Below are 22,465 nucleotides of genomic sequence, written 5' to 3'. Positions count from 1 at the left end.
GATTACAGGCCACCAGGCCTGGCCGAAACTTTAAGACACTCCTGAATGCCAATAGCATCTATGTCTACAGACCATCACTCACCTCAACTATAACCAGCTTGAGGGAGAGCTAGTCACAGTCAAGAATATCACAAAAGCCAGGCCCCTTACCCTGGAATGCTTGCCTGAATCCTCAGAGGCCAGGAAAAGTCCTACCTGAAGAAGCTCTTGAAGCGCTGGAAGGTCACACTACAGTAGCAGACTCACATTACATCCTTTTTTAAAAGATTCAGATACTGAGATAATAAACACTGAAGAAGAATGTCATGGGGAAAAAAATCACCCATATAATTTTAGTCACCCTTGTTGATTCTTCAATTATGAGTCATGGAATATCTAGAGGTCTCCACACCTAAGGATGGATATCTTCATGAAGAACTAGTTTTGAAGCTGGTATACAGAACACTCGCTGGGATGAGGTAAATATTGGTTTGCCCAGGACTAAACAATGCCATCCTTCTCAGGGAATGTCCAGCGGAAAAGAAGCACCGATCTACCCTCTTTAAGAGAAATGAGATTACCATCAACATCCTACTATGAGAAAAGACTTTCCCATGAACTTATAAAGTCCCTTTTCTGTATGACTTTATAAGACTTATGCTGGCTTGTGGGCTTAGATAATTGCTTAGGCTTTTCGTTACATTCTTGCTTCCTAGAAGCAGCTGACTCAGTCCTGGTCCCTCACTCACCAGATACTTCACTAAGACTTTACATTTGTCCATTGCTTCTGCCAGGCCTCAGAGAAAGCGGTAGGAAGACCAACTTAAGTCTCGGGCCTGTTCAGCCTCCACTGGCTTTTTCCTTTTGCAACTGCTAGGGCTTATGGACAAAATACTCATGGGTTTTGTATACTATGAAACTATTTCCGCACGATGGCAGTATTGTGCGAGAAAAGCTAAGTAGCTTTGCTCTAGGCGCTCCTCTCCCGCCCGTCACGGTTGAAAAAAACTCCATGAAGGAACAAACACACCAGAAACTAAAACTATCTAATGTTTTGCTTAACTTGCATAAAAGTGGAATCACTCTTAGCATTTTGCTTTTGGTTTCCATTGGATAATTAAACTGAGATCTAATCCACTCACCCTCATCAAGTGTATCTTCGTTTCAAGAACTCAGTTTCCACACCACCAATCTTCCAATTTCTTCTCTTCCATTCAGCATTGTATCTGCGTGTTTTACCATGGTATCAAATAGTCTTGTAGTACTGGAGATAGACCTTAGGGATCCAATCCTAAGGAAAGGAGAAAAATTTAAATAAGCTTACCCTTTAGATCTTGGAGAAGAGCAAATCTAGGCACCAGGCCACGTGGTTCTTCTCCTGACTACCTACCCAGGTTCCCTGGGAGTTATACTCCATGTTCTGACCTAGTCATTAGAGCTTGTGTCTTGAGGGAGAGGTCACTATGTACTGGAGCTCTAACATAAGGGTACAGATAGCTCTCAAGCTTGATAGACACACACAACCCTACTTGAATGTATGCAAATGCAGGAATGACTATAAATGCTAATCGGATGGATCACAGGATTTTGTCTCATGGTTTCATTATTCAACATCGCAACATAAATATTTTCCAGTGTCATTAAGAGGCTGTGGCTCAGGACTGTGTTCTATGACTTTGTTGTGTATGTTTCTTACTGTTTTTCAGTTAGGAATCAGTCCTAGATTATCTCGTTAGTAACAATGACATGGAATTTGAAAAAAAGTAAAACAAGCTCAGGGCTCCTACTGATTCTACATGATGGTGAGTTGTATAATTATTTCATTATTTATTATCATGTAATAATAATATATATAAAGTACACAATAAATGTGCTTGAATCATCCCAAAACCATCTCCCAACCCCTGGTCCATGGAAAAATTGTCTTCCACGAAAATGGTCCCTGGTGACAAAAAGGTTGGGGACTGTTGATGTAGAGTTTAACTCCAATGTTTCTTTGTCTTCTTGTCTTTATAAGGTGTTCATCACTGCAAGTAGGGTATTGAAGTCTCCCACTATTATTGTACACCAGTCTGTCTCTCTCTTTATATCTCTAAATGCTTGCTTGTATATTTGGGTGTTCCATTCTTGAGTACATATATATTTACAGTTTGTTATATCCTCTTGCTGAATTGGTCTTTTTATCATTATATAATGGCCTTTGTCTCTCACTACCATTTTTGAAATTAAGTCTATTTTATCTAAGTATTGCCATTCCTGTTCTTCTGTCATTTGCATTTGCATGAAATACCTTCTTCCATCCCTTCACTTTCAATCTATTTATAGGTAAAGTGAGTTTCTTGTTGGCAGTATATAGTTGAGTCTTGCTTTTTTAAATCCATTCAGCCACTCCATGTCTTTTAGTTGGAGAATTCAGGCCACTTACTTTCAATATTATTGATAGGTAAGAAGTTACTATTACTGTTATGTTATCTGTTTTCTGGTTGTTTTGTAACTCCTCATTTCCTTTGTCCCTTCCTGCCTTCTATTGTGGTTAAGTGATTTTCTCTGGTAGTATGTTTTAATTCCTGAAATTTGTATGTTTACTGTATGTATTATAGATTTTTTTTTGCTTTGTGGTTACCAAAAGGCTTATCAAAAACACTTGATTGTTACAACAAGTTATTTAAACAGATAACAACTTAACTTTGATCACAAAGAAAGAAAAAATTCTGCACTTTCACTCAACCACTTCACATTTTGACTTTTTATTTTCTCAATACACATCTTTTATATTGACTATCATTTAACAAATGTTGTAGATATTACTGTTAATAGATTTGCCTTTTGGATTTCATACTATACATGTGAGTGGTTTATGTGCCACAATTACAGTATTAGAGTATTCTGAATTTGTTTGCTTACATTTTTTTTTCTAGAGAGGAGGCCTAGAATCCAAATGAGAATTCCAAATTATGGGTAATAAGGCCTCTCTGAGTTGGCTAAAATTCATTGCACCTGCAAAAGAGGAAACAAAACAAAATAAAACATGTGCTTGGTTTCTGTGTTTGGTTCCTGTCCTAAGAAACACAATTATTCTTTTGCTTACTTTTCTTCCACTCTCTCCCTCCTTCCCTCTTTACCACCTTTAGTACGAAGAAAAATCTAGAGAAGGTTTTTAATGACTTGAAACCCTTGAAAAACTCATAACAGAGATGTCCTCACCCCTTTTTGGAGTATTCTGTTTTCTTTGTGAAGTTTCAACAGTCATGGGAAGATTCTTCTGAGGTCTAAAGCTCTGCTCTCCTGTATTGAATGACCTGACATCTTAGGCTTTGGGGGAACCAGAGATTACCTTATACTATGAGAAGATTTGACCTTGGCATGTGTAATGGCAGATGAGAGCTACAAAGTTAGTTAGGGGTGGGTGAAGACAGTTCACAGGAAATTGCCTTACCTGGGTTTTTTCTCCTTTGAAGTTATTGTTTAGGATCCTAATTCTAGTTCAGAGGTACATTTTAAACTTTTCTCCAGTGCCTTTTCCCCCAACACAAATCTCAATTAGAGTGTGCATTTGCATAAGGAACTGAACTGTCATGTTCATAGATAGATGAAAGACTGATGAGTTTCCTCAGCTCCAAAGACAAAGCACATTTTGCTCCTCCCAGCTGAAAGGTGACCCTGGGTGACCAGGGGCCCAGCGGGAGTGTCTGTGGGGTTGATCCTCCAGGATGTATAGTTGCCCTACACGAAACCCCCAACAAAGTAAGCTTAAAAAGCCTCATTTAAGAAGTGCATATAGGAGTGATCACTCTTCACATTGAGCCCTCTCAGAGGTGCCAGACCTCCAGAGAGAGAAACTAAGACATTTAAGGGGGCAGAAACAACTTAGTGATGACACACTTTGGAGTCCTGCCTACAACCAGCACACTTTGACCCCTGCACACTAAACCCTAGGCCACAGCTCAGTGCCTCCCTTAAAACAAACAAACAAACAAACAAAACTGGGAAACAATCTAAGGATGAGGAAAAACAAAGACAATGACCCGCTTTCAGGCTCTCCGTTGGTTTTATGGAGGCTCTTCTTCCAAGTGTTTGTGTAAAATGGACATATATGGTCTTTTTGTGCACAATTACATCAAGGAAAATTCAGATCCCAAAGGTAGACTTGCAACTATAATATTCTTAAGTTCTCTATCTCTGTTTTCTTTTCTGCCTGCTTTAAGTTTGCTGTTACTTATCTACTGAGATAAAATCCACTGTTGGCATCCAACCATTTCTTTTTGTTACTGGTTTTGCAAACCACTGAGTTTGTATTAATATTTCATGGTTAGAGATCTGAAGTAACTGTTATAGGATCCTTGGTTGTATGAGTGTGTATGTGTGTGTTTATGTGTACATACATGTATTTTGTTGTGTTTTGGGACAAAACACACCATATTAGCTTAAAGAATACTCATAAATTAAATAATAAGCCCCAATGCTTTTCAGTTTCACATAAGTAAAATCTTTAATAAGCTGGCTTTAAAATTATTGTTGAATATTAGAAACGTCTTAAGAATTTCGAGCATATAATTTTGTTTACATTTATTGATTGAGCAGTTTCATATTTATCCCTGCCAAATATTATAAATTGTGAAAATTTGGCATAAAGGTTACAAAACTATAAACTCAACCCAAAACAGAGTTATCTTTTCTTGTGTAATTCTTTATAAATAAGCTATTAATATTGGTTTAATGAAAATAGCTAAATCTTGAATTAATAAAATAACCATATATTTAATCTTAAGGTTCTTACTTAGGTGGACACCTGAAATTCACAAGCTATAAAATGATTAACAGGAAATAACATTAAATTAATATCACAATTGTCATGAATCATTTATATTAACTATCAAAATACAATAATTAGGTAAATATAATGGGATAAATACTTATGGACCACCTTGTCATACTTAAGAATCTAAAGTTATATTAAATTATAGATATTTCACTAATTGGGTATTTTGCAATTAAAAATATATGTATTGTAGAAAAATATTTTTTCTAAAAAATGTTTTAAAACATGAATAACATTTGTCTAATTCAAAGCTTATGTAAAAGTTATCTATAAAATAAGGTAAAAGGAACCAGGAAAAAAGGAAGATATAAAGAAAGCTAAAGAAATAAAAAAGGTATTTTTGGTAAGAGAGCTTAAAGAAAAATTATTTTATATGAGAAAGAACCTTATAAATTTTGTCATAGAATAAACTGACTGGTTGTTTAAAAGAGATGTTCAGGACAAACCAGAAAGTCCAAGCATGTCATGAATGATTTGTGTAAGTCATAATAAAAGGATATATGAAAAAAATTTTATATGATCAATGTCTATAATTAAAGGGAAATTATTTATAATGCTCTTTCTAGAGATTCGGTTTTGGGGATAAACCACTTTATACACTAAAGAATTGGTTTAAAATAAAAAAGTTTCTTAAGGTATTGAATAAGCTTAATTACAAAAAAAATTTTTTTTTAATGCAAAGTTCAATTTTTATTGCATCTCACCTTTTTTTTGGCTTTCTCTCACCTATTTTTTTGAGATGGAGTCTCGCTCCCATCATGCAGGCTGGAGTGTAGTGGTATGATCTCAGCTCAGTACAACCTCTGCCTCCTGGGTTCAAGTGATTCTCTTGCCTCAGCCTCCCAAGTAGCTGAGATTACAGGCACACACCATCACACCTGGATAATTTTTGTATCTTTAGTATAGATGGGGTTTTGCCCATGTTGGCCAGGCTGGTCTCGAACTCCTGACCTCAGGTGATCTGCCTGCCTGGGCCTCCCAAAGTGCTGGGATTACAGATGTGAGCCACCGCATCTGGCCATATCATGCTGTTTTTATTATGGCTTATTGTTTGGGAAATTAAGTCTCCTCTCTAAAAGAATAAAGAGTTTTGCCCTTTCTTTTTTTGAAATCTCCAAGTTAGCACTTTAACTAAATGAATGATTCGTTTTACAATGACCTGTGATCCCATATTGTGTTATTCAGCATTTTAAACATTTTACATGTGACAAACTTTCCAAATTCTAACTTCAGTCCTCATTAATTTTTTTTTATATTAGTCCCCTGAAGTCCGAAAGAGACATATTGAGCATATATTTGACATAATATAATCATAAAGGAAGTATTATCAGATATGAAATTGTGCTTAACATTTTTTGGATATTTATATAAATGTGTTATTAATATGTTATCCAGAATTGTATGAAACTCTTGTGATTCTGGTATGTTTTAGTGTATGTGGGCAGTGGTAATTATGATTATGTAAAATCAGTGCATGCCACAGAAGTAACCATGTTTTATAAATAAGCTATTAATATTGGTTTAATGAACCAAGCAATTAAATGTTCTAATGAACATAAGCTATTAAATTGGTCAATTATGTCTCTAACTATGACTGTTCTGAGATTTTTGTCATCCACAATTGCTTTACTTTTATCCTTTTCAAAAGGTGGTTTTATAATCAACATAGGACTCTGACAGATGCTCTGGAATGCAGGTTTTGGAGACTATGTCACTAGAATAGAGAAAAAAACTTCCAAGGCTCCCATGGAGAGCTGAAATGTTCATGAATATCAAGCAGAAAAGGAGTTAAATGCATGAACTGAACTAATAAAAGAGTGTAATAATCCTTTTATGACTTCTTGCTTAAAACCTTATGGATCCTTTCTTTGTTTTTCAGAGCCAAGAAAACTTTTGAGTTATTTACTGCTTTTAACAATTGAGTAAAGTATACTCATATAAACAAAATTTGGAAGATATTTCTCTCTACCTGTTTTCTTCAAAATTTAGAAACTAGCTGTGGTAGTCTTAACTTAGAGCAATATAATTATTTGCCTAAGTGCAATAAGAATCTGTATTCTGGCCAGGTATGGTGTCTCATGCCTGTAATCCCAACACTTTGGGAGGCTGAGGTGGGTGGATCACCTGAGGTCATCAGGAGTTCCACACCAGCTTGCTCAACAAGGCGAAACCCTCTCTCTGCTACAAATACAAAAAAAAAATTAGCAGGGCATGGTGGCATGCACCTATTGTCCCAGCTACTCAGGAGGCTGAGGTATGAGAATCACTAGAACCCAGGAGGTGGAGGTTGAAGTGAATCGAGATCATGCCACTGCATTCCAGATATTACCAGAAAAAAAGAAAAAAGAAAAAAAAGAAAGAAAGAAAATAAGAAAGAAAGAAAGAAAGAAAAAGAAAAAGGAAAGAATCTGTTTTCTTTTGTAACAGGACACAATTGGAGACACTGGTTATTTTACAAAGGTTTTGACTAGAATGGCATGCTATCAGATACAGACTCCTTTATGGAATCAAAGTTGACTGACAGAGCCAATAAAAGCCCTTTGGGAAAAAGCTGGCCTCAAAGCTTGTCTATGCAGTTCCTGTACAGGTTCCTGACCTGTGGTAAGTAAAGAACGTTAATTTCTGACAGGCCCAAGAGCCCCAAGTTTTCTTGTGACCTCAAGGTGAAGATTTCACCCAATTAATATGGGTATTTGCAGGCACGGGCTGGGCTTAAGGCATTAAATTCAAATCAGAGATTTCTTATTGAATAAAGATCCAGAAAAGCCAATTAAAAAAACAAAAACAATAGGAGACTACATGGCAAATAATTATTCTTGCTGACTTTATGAAAATACTCTAGCCAAGTATAATAAGACTAAAACTTATTTTTCCAATGATTTTGTATTATGATTTGTTGTTAGTGAAAACAAGACTAGAGAGGAAAAATAAAGTATGTTTCAAAATGATCTATAGTACACCTGTTGTTAAATTCTAGTCTTGTTTAATTTTTTTTTCCATTTTTATTATTTTTTACAGTTTGGACCCGAATTCTAAAATTTTTCCTGGCTACGAGTCTCCCAAATTATGTTTTCAACTTTTTTCTTTTTTCCTTTCCTTTCCTTTCCCATTTCTCCTGATTTGAAATCATTAAAAACTGGCCGGCGCAGTGGCTCACGCCTGTAATTCCAGCACTTTAGGAGACCGAGGTGGGCAGATCACAAGGTCAGGAATTTGAGACCAGCCTGGACAACATGGAGAAACCCTGTCTCTACTAAAAATATAAAAATTAGTTGGGCATGGTGGCACGTACCTGTACTCCCAGCTACTTGGGAGGCTGAGGCAGAATTGCTTGAACCAAGGAGTAGGAGGTTGTAGTGAGCCAAGATCGTGTCACTGCACTCCAGCCTGGCAACAGAGAGAGACTTCATCTCACAAAAATAAAAAATAAATAAAATAAAGAAATCACTAAAAATTAAAGCTGTGCTTTCTTAAAGCCATGTAAATGAAATGTAGACAACTTAAAACTTCAGAAGAATATAACAGCATGCTGTTCACACACATAAGCCACTTTCATACATGCCTACTGATGTATAGACTTCACAGTAATATGGCCTATATCAATTTTCCAGAATTGTTCCTCTTATTTTTTGTTTGTTGCTATTTTTGTCCCTTCCACCCCCTATATTCTCTATGTAGAACATGAGACTTCACAAACAGCTAAAAGTGAATGTTCCTAATAATGTGGGACCTACCTGTCTAGGAATAAACTATCATAGCCATGAGAGATAAGAGAAAACCTGACACCAGAAACTCATTTTCTTCTAAAATGCCTTCTCTGAAAGATTTTTAAAAGAAAAGGAGGTAAATGTGAAAGGAAATCAAATCTCAGGATGCCAAAATCACTAAGACAAAGGAAAAAGTCAATCTGGGAACTCCTTAAGGCAAAACTGCCTCCCATTTTATTCCAAAAAAAGGCTGGATGCGGTGGTTCCTGCCTGTAATCCCAGCACTTTGGGAGGCTGAGGCAAGCAGATCACCTGAGGTCAACACAGTGAAACCCTATCTCTACTAAAAATACAAAAATTAGCTGGGTGTGGTGGCAGGCACCTGTAATCCCAGCTACTCAGGAGGCTGAGGCAGGAGAATCACTTGAACCAGGAGGTGGAGGTTGCAGTGAACTGAGATCGTGCCATTGCACTCCAGCCTGGGTGACAAGAGCAAGATTCCATCTAAAAAAAAAAAAAAAAAACAAAAAACCTAACAACAAACCTTCCTCACAATTTGTGAACAAAGGACAAACAGAAATCAATGTCATACCGCTGATCACTGAGATAAACGCATACCTCATTGCTTCCTTTGGAAGGGCTAATCAGAAAGTCAAAAGAATGCAACCATTTGTTTCTTATTTACCTATGACCTGGACGCCCCCTCCTCACTTCTAGTTGTCCTGCCTTTCTGAACTATACCAATGTATGTCTTACATATACGAATTGATGGCTTGTCTCCCTAAAATTGTATAAAACCAAGTTGTGCCCAGATCACTGTGGACACATGTCATCAAGACCTCCTGAGAATATGTCACAGATATGTCCTTAACCTTGATGAAAACTTTCAAAATTGATAGAGAATTGTCTCAGATACTCTTTGGTTTACAAATGCAACATATGAGAATAGAACATGAAGTACTCTCTGGTTGTCAGGGCGGAGAGCCAGCTCAGATCAGAAATCACCAGGGTTTGAAAAATGTTAAAGATCCCCAAGCTTCAACCAATATTCTTCTTTTTGTGGCTTGATCCACCCAATTTCTCCCCTGAAAGAGACAATTTTACATCACAGAAATTACTGGACATGTAACTCTGTGAAGTAAATTATACCAACATGGACTAGGTCAGGGGAATTTTTAATATCTGAAAAAATGAGATTCCTGATGAGAGTGAGTGGTTTAGGCCTCATTTTGTTTTCAGGTGGAAAACAGAAGCAAAAGTGCAGCCATAACACCGGTATACCCCAAACTGGGCAAAATGCAAGACAGCCATGTTTCCTAACGACTTTGTCTCTCTGGGTGGCATTTCTTTTTTTTTCTTTTTTTTTGAGAGGCAGTGTTGCTCTGTTGCCAGACTGGAGTGTAGTGGTGCAATCTCAGCTCACTGCAACCTCTGCCTCCTGGGTTCAAGTGATTCTCGTGCATCAGCCTCCCGAGTAGCTGGGATTACAGGCACACACCACCACACCCAGCTAATTCTTGCATTTTTAGCAGAGACAAAGTTTCACTATGTTGGCCAGGATGGTCACGATCTCCTGACCTCGTGATCCACCCATCTCGGCCTCCCAAAATGCTGGGATTACAGGCAAGCATAAGTGGGTGGCATTTCTGAACACAGAAAGGGTTGGAGAAGAGGCCTCTAGACAGGGCTACTCAAAATATCTGCAGCACTACTGCCATCATAAGGAAATCGTTTAAAGATACCCTACGCCATTATGACAGCCTTCCTGGGAGGCCTAGATGGTGGGGAAGGCCTGTAATGAGGGGAAGTAGAAGAGGCTTGGGCTCCATGCTGGGCCTCCTTGCCTTCTCCTCTAAGGCCTTAAGAGAGACCTAGACATTGGTGGTATCTTGGTGTAGAACCTGGAGAGTGAGGGATTTGGAGTGAACCAGCAGCTGCCAGAAGATACTGGCACAGGAAGTCATCCAGTGGGGCCTTGGTTCCTCCTGGAGTGGTAGGACTGCAGAAACCCACTCAAAGACAAATACAAGCTCTTGTGGGCCTCTGGGTCTCTTGTGGCATCAATATTCATGAACAATGAACAAGGTTGTTCCAAGGCAAGTTTATAGGATTTGCTTTTAGAAACGTCACTCTACAGGTTCTACACCAAGACACCACTAATGTACAGGCCTCTTTTAAGGCCTTAGACAAGAAGGCAAGGAGGCACAGCATAGAGCTGAAGCCTCTTTCACCTCCTACCAGACCTATCCTTCCCCAAAAGGTAGTACTCACAGGAAGGATGTTGAAACGGCACAGGGTGTCATTAAACTACCTCCTCATGATGGCAGTAGAGCTCAAGATATGCCAAGAAACCCTGTCTTGGAGCCCTCTTCTCCGGCCCTTCCTGTCTGAAAAAACGCCACCCAGAGACAATGGTGCAAGGAAACATGGCTGTCTTGCTTTTTTGCCCAGTTTAGAGCCACCTGGTCTTACTGTGGCACTTTTGCTTTTGTTTTCCATCTGAAATCAAACCAAGGCCTAATCCCTCATCAAGAGTCTTCTTCTTTCAGAAATTAAATATTTTACAGAACTAGTCCCTGTGGGTATGATTTATTTCACAAAGTTACAGTGCCAGTAACTTCCATGGAGTAAAACTGTCTCTTTCAGGGGATAAACTAGGTGGACAGGAGGATGATGACACAAAATGGAGAAAATTGCTTGAAGCTTGGATGAGATCTTCTCTGGCACACAATTTACAGATCCTGGTGGTCTCTGACCTGGCTCCCCTCCCAGAAAACCAGGGAGTTCTTCATGTTCTAGCCTCATCTGTTGCACTGTAGGCAATAATTTGGCATGAACCATCGAGGAGGGACCAGAAAGCTGTCATCACTGCAAGCAATATGTGCTCCACATGGCATGATACTCATACTATATATGTACAATTCCTACAGAGGTTACTCAGAGTTTCAGGCCAGAAGCAGCAGCTCACACTTGTAATCCCAGAACTTTGGGAGGCCAAGGCAGGTGGATCACAAGGTCAGGAGTTCAAGACCAGCCTGGTCAACATAGTGAAACTCCATCTCTACTAAAAATACAAAAAAAATAGCCATGCATAGTGGCACATTCCTGTATTCCCAGCTACTTGGAAGGCTGAGACAGGAGAATCGCTTGAACCTGTGAGGCGGAGGTTGCAGTGAACCAAGATCATGCCACTGCACTCCAACCTGGGTGACAGAGAGAGACTCCATCTCAAAACAATACAGAGATTACTGAGAGTTTCATCTCATGGGCTCATCATTTAACATAAAATATTTTGCCAAAAGATTAAATATTCTTCAAGTATTTCTTGAGACTTTATCAGGTATGTGTGTGTGTGTGTGTGTGTGTGTGTGTGTGTGTTTTATAATTTCTCTTTTAGGTATAAGACTTACAGTACTCTCCCACTGATTAATTAAAGAATAACGCTTGACAAAGACTCAAAAAAAAATTAATGCACTAATAAAAAAGAAAAGCACTACCATAAAATATGTCAAGGCATCAAATAACTCTTGAATTATTTTCATGATTATCTTTCAATATAGACATACATTCTTAATTTCAAGCAAAAAAAACTATATTAAAATTGGATAATTGTGTACATTGTGGTTTGGATCAAACCAAGTGTGTATTTTAACAAAGCTTTGAAGAGCATGAGTTCATTTGAATGTCTCAATATGAAGCATTGTTTGTCAACATTTCAAGCCTTCAGTTTAAATAAAGATAAATCTTAAAAACATGCCATTGCACTCCATCCTGGGCAATAAGAGTAAAACTCAGTCTCAAAAAAAAAAAAATAGGTGAACTAAACTATGCAGGTCAGATGCAAGGTTTGCTAAGTGTTTTAAGGTTACAAACGGCTTTTTAGGTTTTGAGGACTGTCTGTCTTGCCTGCTTCACAATTGGTGATGCCTGGGGACATAAAACCAGCCATGCCTTTGACTAAGAAGACAAGCCTTAGCTGCACTTAGCACACAAGTAAAGCAACTTACCGGGTTTTACCTTAAAGGTAAAATTGCTAGGAATTAATTAAAACTACTGGAAATAGATTTATATGCAAGGTGTATAAAAACAGTAAAATGTGCTTTTATAGTAAAAGGTTAAAAGAAGGCATGGAAATGTCAACTTTTGCCTAGTGTTAAAGGATTGTTTGTTTTAAGTTAAATTAGGAAAAAGCTGAAGGTTCAAAGAAGTGGTGGAAGAACTGCGGAAATGAGTCTTGCAGAAGAGGTTCTCTGTGTGAACATGTTGACTAAATTCAGAAGGGTTATAAAAGGTTTTCGCTTCTTTGAAATTTCTGAGCCAACATTTTGACAAAATAAATAACTTGTGGTAATCTGGAATTCCCAAAATCAAACTTCAGTTTCCAAATTGTCTTCCCTGGCACCTGGCTTTTGGAATACTTCAGAGGACCCCTGAAGTGTCCAGAAAAGAGAGGTAAACAGGATTATTTGACATGTTTAGGTACAAGGGATTGCCAAAATGATGCCCAATCTTCTTTAGGTTGTATTTTTGTGAATACTACTACTACATATTCCAAAACTGTATGGGATTTCTAAAATTATAATGTCTAAGTATATGCTACCAATCACAATTATAGTTATTATGCTTAGTTATTGTAAACTACAGAAATAACCAAGTTTCCTTGTATAAAGCTACTAACCCAAGTAAAACAAAAAATTAAATATCAATAAAATACTGTTAAACCAGCTAATACTAAAATTGTTTAAAATAGTTTATAACCAATGCTTTATCCCTGATTCCTGGGAAAACAATTAAAATTTCAGGTACATTTGGTCGCCTGGTTGGCCATTTAAACATTTTATAAAGAGATATCATTCAATTGTCATTTCAATGCATGTTTTCTGGTTTCCTTTGTCTTTCTTTTTTTTTTTTTTTTTTTGAGACGGAGTTTCGCTCTTGTTACCCAGGCTGGAGTGCAATGGCACGATCTGGGCTCACCGCAACCTCCGCTTCCTGGGTTCAAGCAATTCTCCTGCCTCAGCCTCCTGAGTAGCTGGGATTACAGGCACGCGCCACCGTGCCCAGCTAATTTTTTGTATTTTTAGTAGAGACGGGGTTTCACCATGTTGACCAGGATGGTCTCGATCTCTTGACCTCGTGATCCACCCGCCTCGGCCTCCCAAAGTGCTGGGATTATAGGCATGAGCCACCACGCCCGGCCCTTTTTTTTTTTTTGAGATGGGAGTCTTACTCACTCTGTCCCCCAGGCTGGAGTGCAATGGTGCAATCTAGGCTCACTGCAACCTCTGCTTCCTGGGTTCAAGCAATTCTGCCTCAGCCTCCTGAGGCAGGATTACAGGTGACTGCCACCTCGCCCGGCTAATTTTTGTACTTTTAGTAGAGATGGGGTTTCACCATGTTGGTTAGGATGGTCTTGATCTCCTGACCTCAGGATTCCCCAACCTGGGCCTCCCAAAGGGCTGGGATTACAGGCTTGAGCCACCATGCCCGGCCCCCACTTTCATTCTTTTGTTGCTTCATTCTTGCTTTGCTTTGCTGGACATTTTGTGTAATTATTTGTTCAAAACGCCAAGAACCTGCACAACTTGCAATCATGACCCTCTACCAGTCACAAGACCAGGTTGCACCAAACTGGACAAATCTCCAGGAAACCATGTTCAGTGGTGCCTTTATCTCTGGGTGGCGTTTTTTTCAGACAGGAAGGGCGGGAGAAAACGGCTCCATGACAGGGCCTCAATGAAAATGTGGAGCCCTACTGCCACCGTGAGGAAATTGTTTAAAGATGGAATACGCCATTATGGCATCCTTCCTGGGAAGCCTCACTGAGAAGGAAAGGCTGATCTGTGCTTGGCCTCCAGGCTAGGTCTTCTTGCCTTTTCCTCTAAGGCCTCAAAAGAGACAGGGACATCGGCAGTATCTTGGTGTAGAAGCTGAAGATTAAGGGACTTGGAGTTAACCAGCCGCTGCCAGCAGGTCCTGTCACCGGAAGTCATGGGGCGGAAACTTAGTTCTTCCTGGTGTGGGCAGGATTGCAGGAACCCACTCAAACACACATGGAGGCTCTTGTGGGCATCTGTCTCTTGTACCTGCCCCTTGGAGCAAGGGTCAGCAGGCTTTCACGTGCGGGCATCTTGCTATGAGTCTTTGAGTCGCTGGTAGCATCAGTACTGTGCATAAGGAATACGGTTATTCCAAGGGAAGTTTACAGGCTTTGCTATTAGAAGCTTCACTCTCCAGGTTCTACACCAAGGTACCACCAATATCCAGGTCTCTTTTAAGGCCTTAGAGGAGAAGGCAAGGACTCTCAGCATGGAGCCCAAGCCTATTTCACCTCCCCATAGACCAGACCTTCTCCTACAGGTAGTCCTCACAGGAAGAATACTAATGGCCTAGGGATTCATTAAATGACATCCTTGCAATGACAGTAGAGCACCCGATATGCCAAGAAGCCCTGTTGGTGGCCCTCTTCTCCTGCCCTTCCTGTCTGAAAAAAACGCCACCCATAGACAAAGGCGCTCCAAACTTGGATGCCTTATATTTTGCCCAGTTGGGAGCCAGCTGGTCTTACTGATGCACTTTTTCATTTTGTTTTCCACTTGAAATCAAACCGAGGCCTAAAGCACCCACCCTCATCAGGAATCTAGTTCTTTCAGAAATTAAATATCCTCCTGACCTACTCTGTGTGGGTTTCATTTACTTCAGTTAAAGGTTCAGTAATTTCCATGGCATCAAACTGTCTCCTTCAGTGGATAAATTCAGTGGATGAACACACAAAAAAGAGAAAAGGGGCCGTCACTCATGCCTTTAATCCCAGCACTTTGGGAGGCCAAGGCTGGGGGATCACCCAAGGGCAGAAGTTCGAGACCAGCCTGGCCAACATGGCGAAGCCCTGTCTCTACTAAAATACAAAAATTAGCTGAGCGTGGTGGCACAGGCCTGTAATCCCAGCTACTCGAGAGGATGATGTAGGAGAATCACTTGAACCTGGGAACAGAGGTTGCACTAAGCGAGGAGCATGCCATTGTACTACAGCCTGAGCAACAGAGTGAGACTGTCTCAAAAAAAGAAAAAAAAAAGAGAGAGAGACAGAAAAGAGCTTAAAGCTTTAAAAAGACCTCCAGCAAACAATTTATAAAACCCAGGGGTCTTTGACCTGGGTCCCCTGTCAGGCAACCAGAAAATTCTTCCTCTTCTAAGAGCCTTTTGTGGTGCATTGTAGGCAACAATTTAGCATGAGCCATTAGAGGAGAAACCAGGTGATGCTCATTACTGCATGGCGTATATACTCCACATGGCATGATACTCATAGTTTATATGTTCAATTCCTGTCAAAGTGACTCAGAGTTTAATCTCATGGTCTCATCATTTAACATCAAAACATAGCATGTGCCCATGCCATTACATATACTTCAAGTATTTCCTGAGAATTTATGGGCTGTGTGTGTTTGTGTTTGTGTGTGTCTCTGAGAGTACTATAATTTGTCTTTTAGGTATAAGGATTACAGCATTCTCCAACTAGTAAATTAAAGAATAATGCTTGACAAATATTAAGAAAAATCTGCAGGGCGCGGTGGCTCATGTCTGTAATCCCAGCACTTTGGGAGGCCGAGGTGGGTGGATCATGAGGTCAGGAGTACAAGACCAGCCTGACCAATACAGTGAAACCCCGTCTCTATTAAAAATACAAAAAGTTAGCTGGGTGTTGTGGTGAACACCTGCAGTCCCAGCTACTCAGGAAGCTGAGGCAGGATAACTGCTTGAACCCGGGACACAAGAGGTTGCGGTGAGCTGAGGCCGTGCCACTGCACTCCAGCCTGGGCGCCAGACTGAGACTCCCTCTCAAAAAAAAAAAAATCCATCTATCAATAACAAAGAAAACCGCTACCATATAACTTGTCAAGGCAATTCATGAACTTTCAGATTATCTGCATGCATATCTTTCAATATGTACATACGTTGTTAACTTCATGCAAAAAAATAAATCTGTATTAAAAGTGGATGACTGTGTACACTGTGGTTTGGATCAGACCAAGTGTGTATTTTAACAAACCTCTCAGATGCATGAATTCATTTGAATGTCACCAGTACTAAGTCTTATATGTCAACATTTCACGCCTTCAATATAAATAGAAGTAAATCTTAACATTCGGCCTCTGGAAAATTACTTTAGTAAAGTAGGCAATATCGGTTCTACACAAAGATAATGCCAATGTCCAGGTCTCTTTTAAGGCCTTAGATGAGAAAGCAAGGACTCCCAGCCTGGAGGTCAAGCCTTTTCCACCTCTTACCAGACCAGACCCTCCCCAACAAGTAGTCCTCACAAGAAGGCTGTAATGGCGTAGGGATTTGTTAAACGACATCCTCGAGATGGCAGTAGTGCGCCAGATATGCTAAGAAGCCCTGTTTGTAACCCCCCTTCTCCCGCCCTTCCTGGCTGAAAAACCACCACCTATTGACAAATGCGCCACCAAATATGTATGCTCAGTTTGGAGCCAGCTAGTCTTATAGTTGTACTTTTTCATTTTGTTTCCCACTTGAAAGCAAACCAAGGCCTACACCACCTGCCCCCATCAGGAATCTTGTTCTTGTTAGTAATCTTGTTCTTTCAAAAATTAAATATCCTCCTCACCTAGTTTCCATGGGTTTCATTTACTTCAGAGTTACAGGTCCAGTCATTTCCATGACATCAAACTGACTCCTGCAGGGGACAAATTCGGTGGATGAATGCACAAAAAGGAGAAAAGGGCTAAAAGCTTGGAAAAGATCTTCTCCAGCAAACAATAAAAATCCTACTGGTTTTTGACCTGGTTCCCATGTCAGATATCCAGGGATGGATAGTTCATACAACTTACCAGGGCAACCATAGAACTTGTCGAGGCAACTCATGAACTTTTGGATTATTTCCATGCATATTTTTAATATAAACAGACATTGTTAATTTCATGCAAAAAATAAATCTGTATTGAAAGTAGATTACTGTGTATACTGTGATTTGGATCAGACCAAGTGTGTATTTTAACAAACCATTGAAAAGTGTGAATTAATTTGAATGTCACCAATACTGTCTTATATGTCAACATTTCATGCTTTCAATATAAATAAGGGTAAATCTCAAAATAGGACCTCAGGAATATTACTTTAGAAACGTAGACACTATACATGACTACATGTTTCCAAAAAAAAAAGGCCACGAAGAAACAAAGACACCAGAAACTATGGCTACACAACATTTTGCTAATTTGTGTAAACATTAATCTTAGCCACTTGCTTCTGGTTTCCATTGGAGAGTAAACTGAGATGTAATCCACTCACCCTCATCAAGCATCTCTTCTTTTTAAGAACTCAGTTCCTGCACAATGAAGCCTTCCCATTTCTACACTTTCTCACTCAGCATCACATCTGTAGTTTTTTATTATGATATCAAATAGTCTTGTCATAATGGAGACAGAGCATAGGGATCCATGCCTAAGGAGAGAACTTAAAAAAAAAAAAAAAAAACAGCTTACCCCTAAGGTCTCGGAGAAGAGGAAATTGAGGCACCAGGCCACGTGGTTCTTGTCCTGACTCCCTATCCTGGTTCCCTGGGAGTTTTACTCCATGTTCTGACCTAGTCATTAGGCCTTATATGTTGAGGGGGAGACTGCTATTTAGTGGGACTCTAACATAAGGGTCTGGATAGTCTCCAGCCTAACAAGACACACATGGCCCAACTTGAATGGACACAAATATAGGAATGACTATAAATTCTAATCCAATGGATCATAGGATTTTGTCTCATGGTTTCACCATTTAACATTGGAACAGAAATATTTTCCAGGGTCATTAAAAGGCTATGACTTACGACTGTGTCCTATGACTTTGCTATGTATGCATCTTAGTGCTTTTCGGTTAGGAATCGGTCCTATATTTTCACATTACTAATGAAGACGTGGAATTTGCAAAAAAGTTAAAAGTAACGATGTGCTGATCAAGAGAAAAACAACGTCATAAAACTGTGTATTAAATACTGATAACCGTTTCCATATTTACTCCAATTTTTTCAATACACAGATAAAAAGTTATATCTATACAGTCAAACACAATAAATTTATGTTTTTGCTAAATTTATCTGTATATGTAAGGTTGAAGAATTAAAAGTTTCACATCTGATTCCGGAGGAGTTTTTGGTATTCTCATAAAGAAATGGCAGTATCTGAATTTTAGACAATAACATATTTGCAAGGAATTTCTTGACTGGACTATTCCTCAAACCCTAAGTTCACAATTTGCACTTTTAAATCTAAAATATCTATATACAGACATACAGATGTATTATTATTACTATTATTATTTGAGACTGACTCTCACTCTTTTAAGTGCAATAGTGCAATCTTGGCTCACTGCAACCTCTGCCTCTTGGGTTCAAGCAATTCTCCTACCTCAGTCTCCCGAGTAGCTGGGATTACAGGCATGCGCCACTGCATCCAGCTAATTTTTGTATTTTTTGTAGAGATGAGGTTTCACTATGTTGGCCAGGTTGGTCTTGAACTCCTAAACTCAAGTGAGACAACCATTTCTCACTCACAAAGTCTTGGGATTACAGGTATGAGCCAACATGTGCAGAATAACACACATACATACATAAATATATAAATACATTTTTATATGCAGTATAAACATGTATTTTACATGCTTATACCTCTGAAAATTAGGATTTTTAATTTCTCTCGAATGTTTATTCTTAATTCTAACCTTAATATTTTATCTTTAAAATTTCAAAAGAAATATAACAAAATTCAAGAAATGATAGTTGAAATAGGCATCTCTAACATTCAGTTACCTAGATGTGTAACCTAAGAAAACTGTATGCTGGACGTGGTGGTTCACGCCTGTAATCCTAGCACTTTGGGAGGCCAAGGTAGGCAGATCACCTGAGGTTGGAAGTTCAACATCAGGCTGACCAACATGGAGAAACCTCGTCTCTACTAAAAATACAAAATTAGCCGTGTGTGATGGTGCATGCCTGTAATCCCAGCTACTTGGGACATTGAGGCAGGAGAATCGCTTGAACCCCGGAGGCGGAGGTTGCAGTGGGCCAAGATCGTGCCATTGCACTCTAGTCTGGGCAACAAGAGTGAAACTCCTTATCAAAAAAAAAAAATCTGTAAGATGGATGCATTCGCACTACTCACATGCAGGTAGAGTGCTTCATTAGTGCCTCTGTTTATAACAATGAATTAAAGATATGAATTTGTTGGCCAAAGATACCATCGTCAAACATATACCCATTATAACACCAACCATGATTAAAAGCATATAACATTGGCCAGGCACGGTGGCTCTACTAAAAATACAAAATTGGTCAGGCTTGGCGGAGCGTGCCTGTAGTCCCAGCTACTCGGAGGCTGAGACAAGATAATTGCTTTAACCTGGGAGGTGGTGGTTGCAGTGAGCTGAGATTGTGCCATTGCACTCCAACCTGGGCAATAAGAGTGAAACTCCATCTCAAAATAAATAAATAAATAAATAAAATGTGATAGGTATTATCATCTGTTTCTTATGCATATATAATATAGACTTTTATAAACTATGCTCAAATTCCCCTGCACTATAACTTTATGTATAGATATATATTTATCATTTTAGATATGGGGTTTTACTATGTTCATCAAGCAGATCTTGAACTCCTGGCCTCAAGCAATCCTCCCATCTGGGCCTCCCAAAGTGTTAGGATTACAGGCATGAGGCACCCTGTCCGATCAACTTGCAGTATAATTGATAAAACAAGTTTTCTTCACTAACAACTTGAGTACTTTTCAAATATAATTAATTATTAATGGAAATAATGATAGGCTTAAAAGTATTGGCACTTTTTAAACTGAGTTTGCAAAATCCATATAACATAAAACCATATAGTGCAAGCATTACCACTGTCTAGTGGCAACTCGTTTTTATTACCGCGAAAGAAAGCCCTGGACCGATTAAGCAGTCATTCCTCATTCCACTTTCTTCCCAGTCCCTGGCAAAATCTCATCACTTTCCCTCACTACTGAGCATCACAATAAGTGGCCTTGTTCATCTTGCTTCTTTCACTTAGCATGTTTCAAATTTCATGCATTTGTTATCTACCTCTCTGATATCTATCTCTTTGATATGGATCTCTGTTGTTGTACCTTCATCCACCCAATTAATCACCTGAAGTAGACAATTCGAGGCCATGAAACTTACTGGACTTGTAACCGTGTTAAGTAAATCATACCCATATACTCTCAGTGAAGAGTATGTTTAATTTCTTTCTTCCTTTCTTTCTTTCTTTTTTTTTTTTTGAGATGGAGTCTGACTCTGTCTCCCAGGCTAGAGTGCAGTGGCAGGATCTCTGCTCACTGCAACCTCCGCATCAGCCTCCCCAGTAGCTAGAATTAAAGGTGGGCGCCACTACACCTCACTAATTTTTTATATTTTGGGTAAAGACAGAGTTTCAACATGTTGGCAGGCCTGGTTTCGAACTCCTGACCACAAGTGATCCATCTGCCTCGGCCTCCCAAAGTGGTGGGATTACAGAGCCACTGCACCTGGCCAGAATATACTTAATTTCTGAAAGAACAAGATTCCTGATAAGCATGGGTAGTTTAGGCCTCATTTTGTTTTCAGATGACAAAAAATAAATAAAATGTCAACAGTAAGATCAGGTTGCACCAAACTGGACAAATCTCCAGGCCATGAAAGTTAGTGGCGCCTTTGTCTCTGGGTGGCGTTTTTTCCAACAAGAAGGGTGGGAGAAAAGGGCGCCAACATAGGGCTTCTTTGAAAATATGGTGCACTACTGCCACCGTGAGGAAATTGTTTAATGGTGGAATATGCCATTTCACCATCCTTCCCCGGAAACCTTGCCGCGGGGGAAATTCTGATTTCTGGGAAGGTGAAAGTGGCTTGGGCACCAGGCTAGGACTTCTTGCCTTCTCCTTTAAGGTCTGAAGAGAGGCCTGGGCATTGGCAGTACCTTAGTGTAGAACCTGGAGGGTGAGGATCTTGGAGTGAAGCAGCAGCTGCCAGGTGGTCCTGGCACAGGAAGTCGTGGAGTGGAAACTTGGTTCCTCCTGGTGTGGGCAGGACTGCAGGAACCCACTGAAACACACATGGAGGCTCTTGTGGGCATCTGGCTCTTCCTCCTGACCCTTGGAGCAAGAGTCAGCAAGCTTTCTCATGCTGACATCTTGCTATGGATCTTTGGGTCTTTGGTAGAATCAGTACTGCTCACAATCAACAGGGTTATTCCAAGGGACATTTACAGGATTTGCTATTAGAACCTTCACTCTCAAGGTTCTATACCAAGATATCACCAATGTCTAGGTCTCTTTTAAGGCCTTAGATGAGTAGGCAAGGACTCCCAGCAAGGAGGCTAAGCCTTTCACTTCTTACAAGACCACATCTGCCCAGCAGGCAGTCCTCACAAGAACTCTGTAATGGCATAGAGATTCCTTAAACAACTTCCTCGCGATGGCAGTAGTGCTCCAGATATGCCAAATAGCCCGCCTCGGCACTCTCTTCTCACGCCCTTCCTGTCTGGAAAAACGCCACACATAGACAAAGCGCCACCAAATGTGGATGCCTTATATTTTGCCCAGTTTGGAGCCAGCTGGTCTTACTGCTGTGCTTTTTCTTTTTGTTTTCCACTTGAAATCAAACCAACGCCTAAACCACCCACCCTCATCAGGAATCTTGTTCTTTCAGAAATTATTCTCCTGACCTAGTGTGGGTTTCATTTACTTTAGAGTTACAGGTCCAGTAAATTCTGTGCCATCAAACTGTCTTCTTCAAGGGATAAATTCAGTGGATGAATTCACAAACAAGGAGAAAAGGGCTGAAAGCTTGTAAAAGATCTTCTCCAGCAACAATTTTAAAATCCCAGAGGTCTTTTCCCTGGCTCCCCTGGTCGGACATCCAGGGAGTTCTCCATAATCTAAGAGTCTTTTGTGGAGCA

General features: G+C 39.7%; 1 long non-coding RNA gene across 1 annotated transcript in view; it reads right to left on the bottom strand.

Annotated features, from left to right (window-relative positions):
* Positions 1-21,479: 21,479 nt before the first annotated feature.
* The window catches only part of LOC110569451 (uncharacterized), an 83,320-nt gene continuing 82,334 nt past the window's right edge, over positions 21,480-22,465 (bottom strand). The window contains exon 10 of the long non-coding RNA XR_010336737.1: positions 21,480-21,609. This is a non-coding gene — a long non-coding RNA (uncharacterized LOC110569451). The remainder of the gene's footprint in view (positions 21,610-22,465) is intronic.

The sequence above is a fragment of the Aotus nancymaae genome, unplaced genomic scaffold, assembly GCF_030222135.1.
Source record: "Aotus nancymaae isolate 86718 unplaced genomic scaffold, 86718_ANA_hifiasm-v0.15.2.pri h1tg000004l, whole genome shotgun sequence".
Classification (NCBI taxonomy): Eukaryota; Metazoa; Chordata; class Mammalia; order Primates; family Aotidae; genus Aotus; species Aotus nancymaae.
This window is presented reverse-complemented; position numbering and strand designations above follow the sequence as displayed.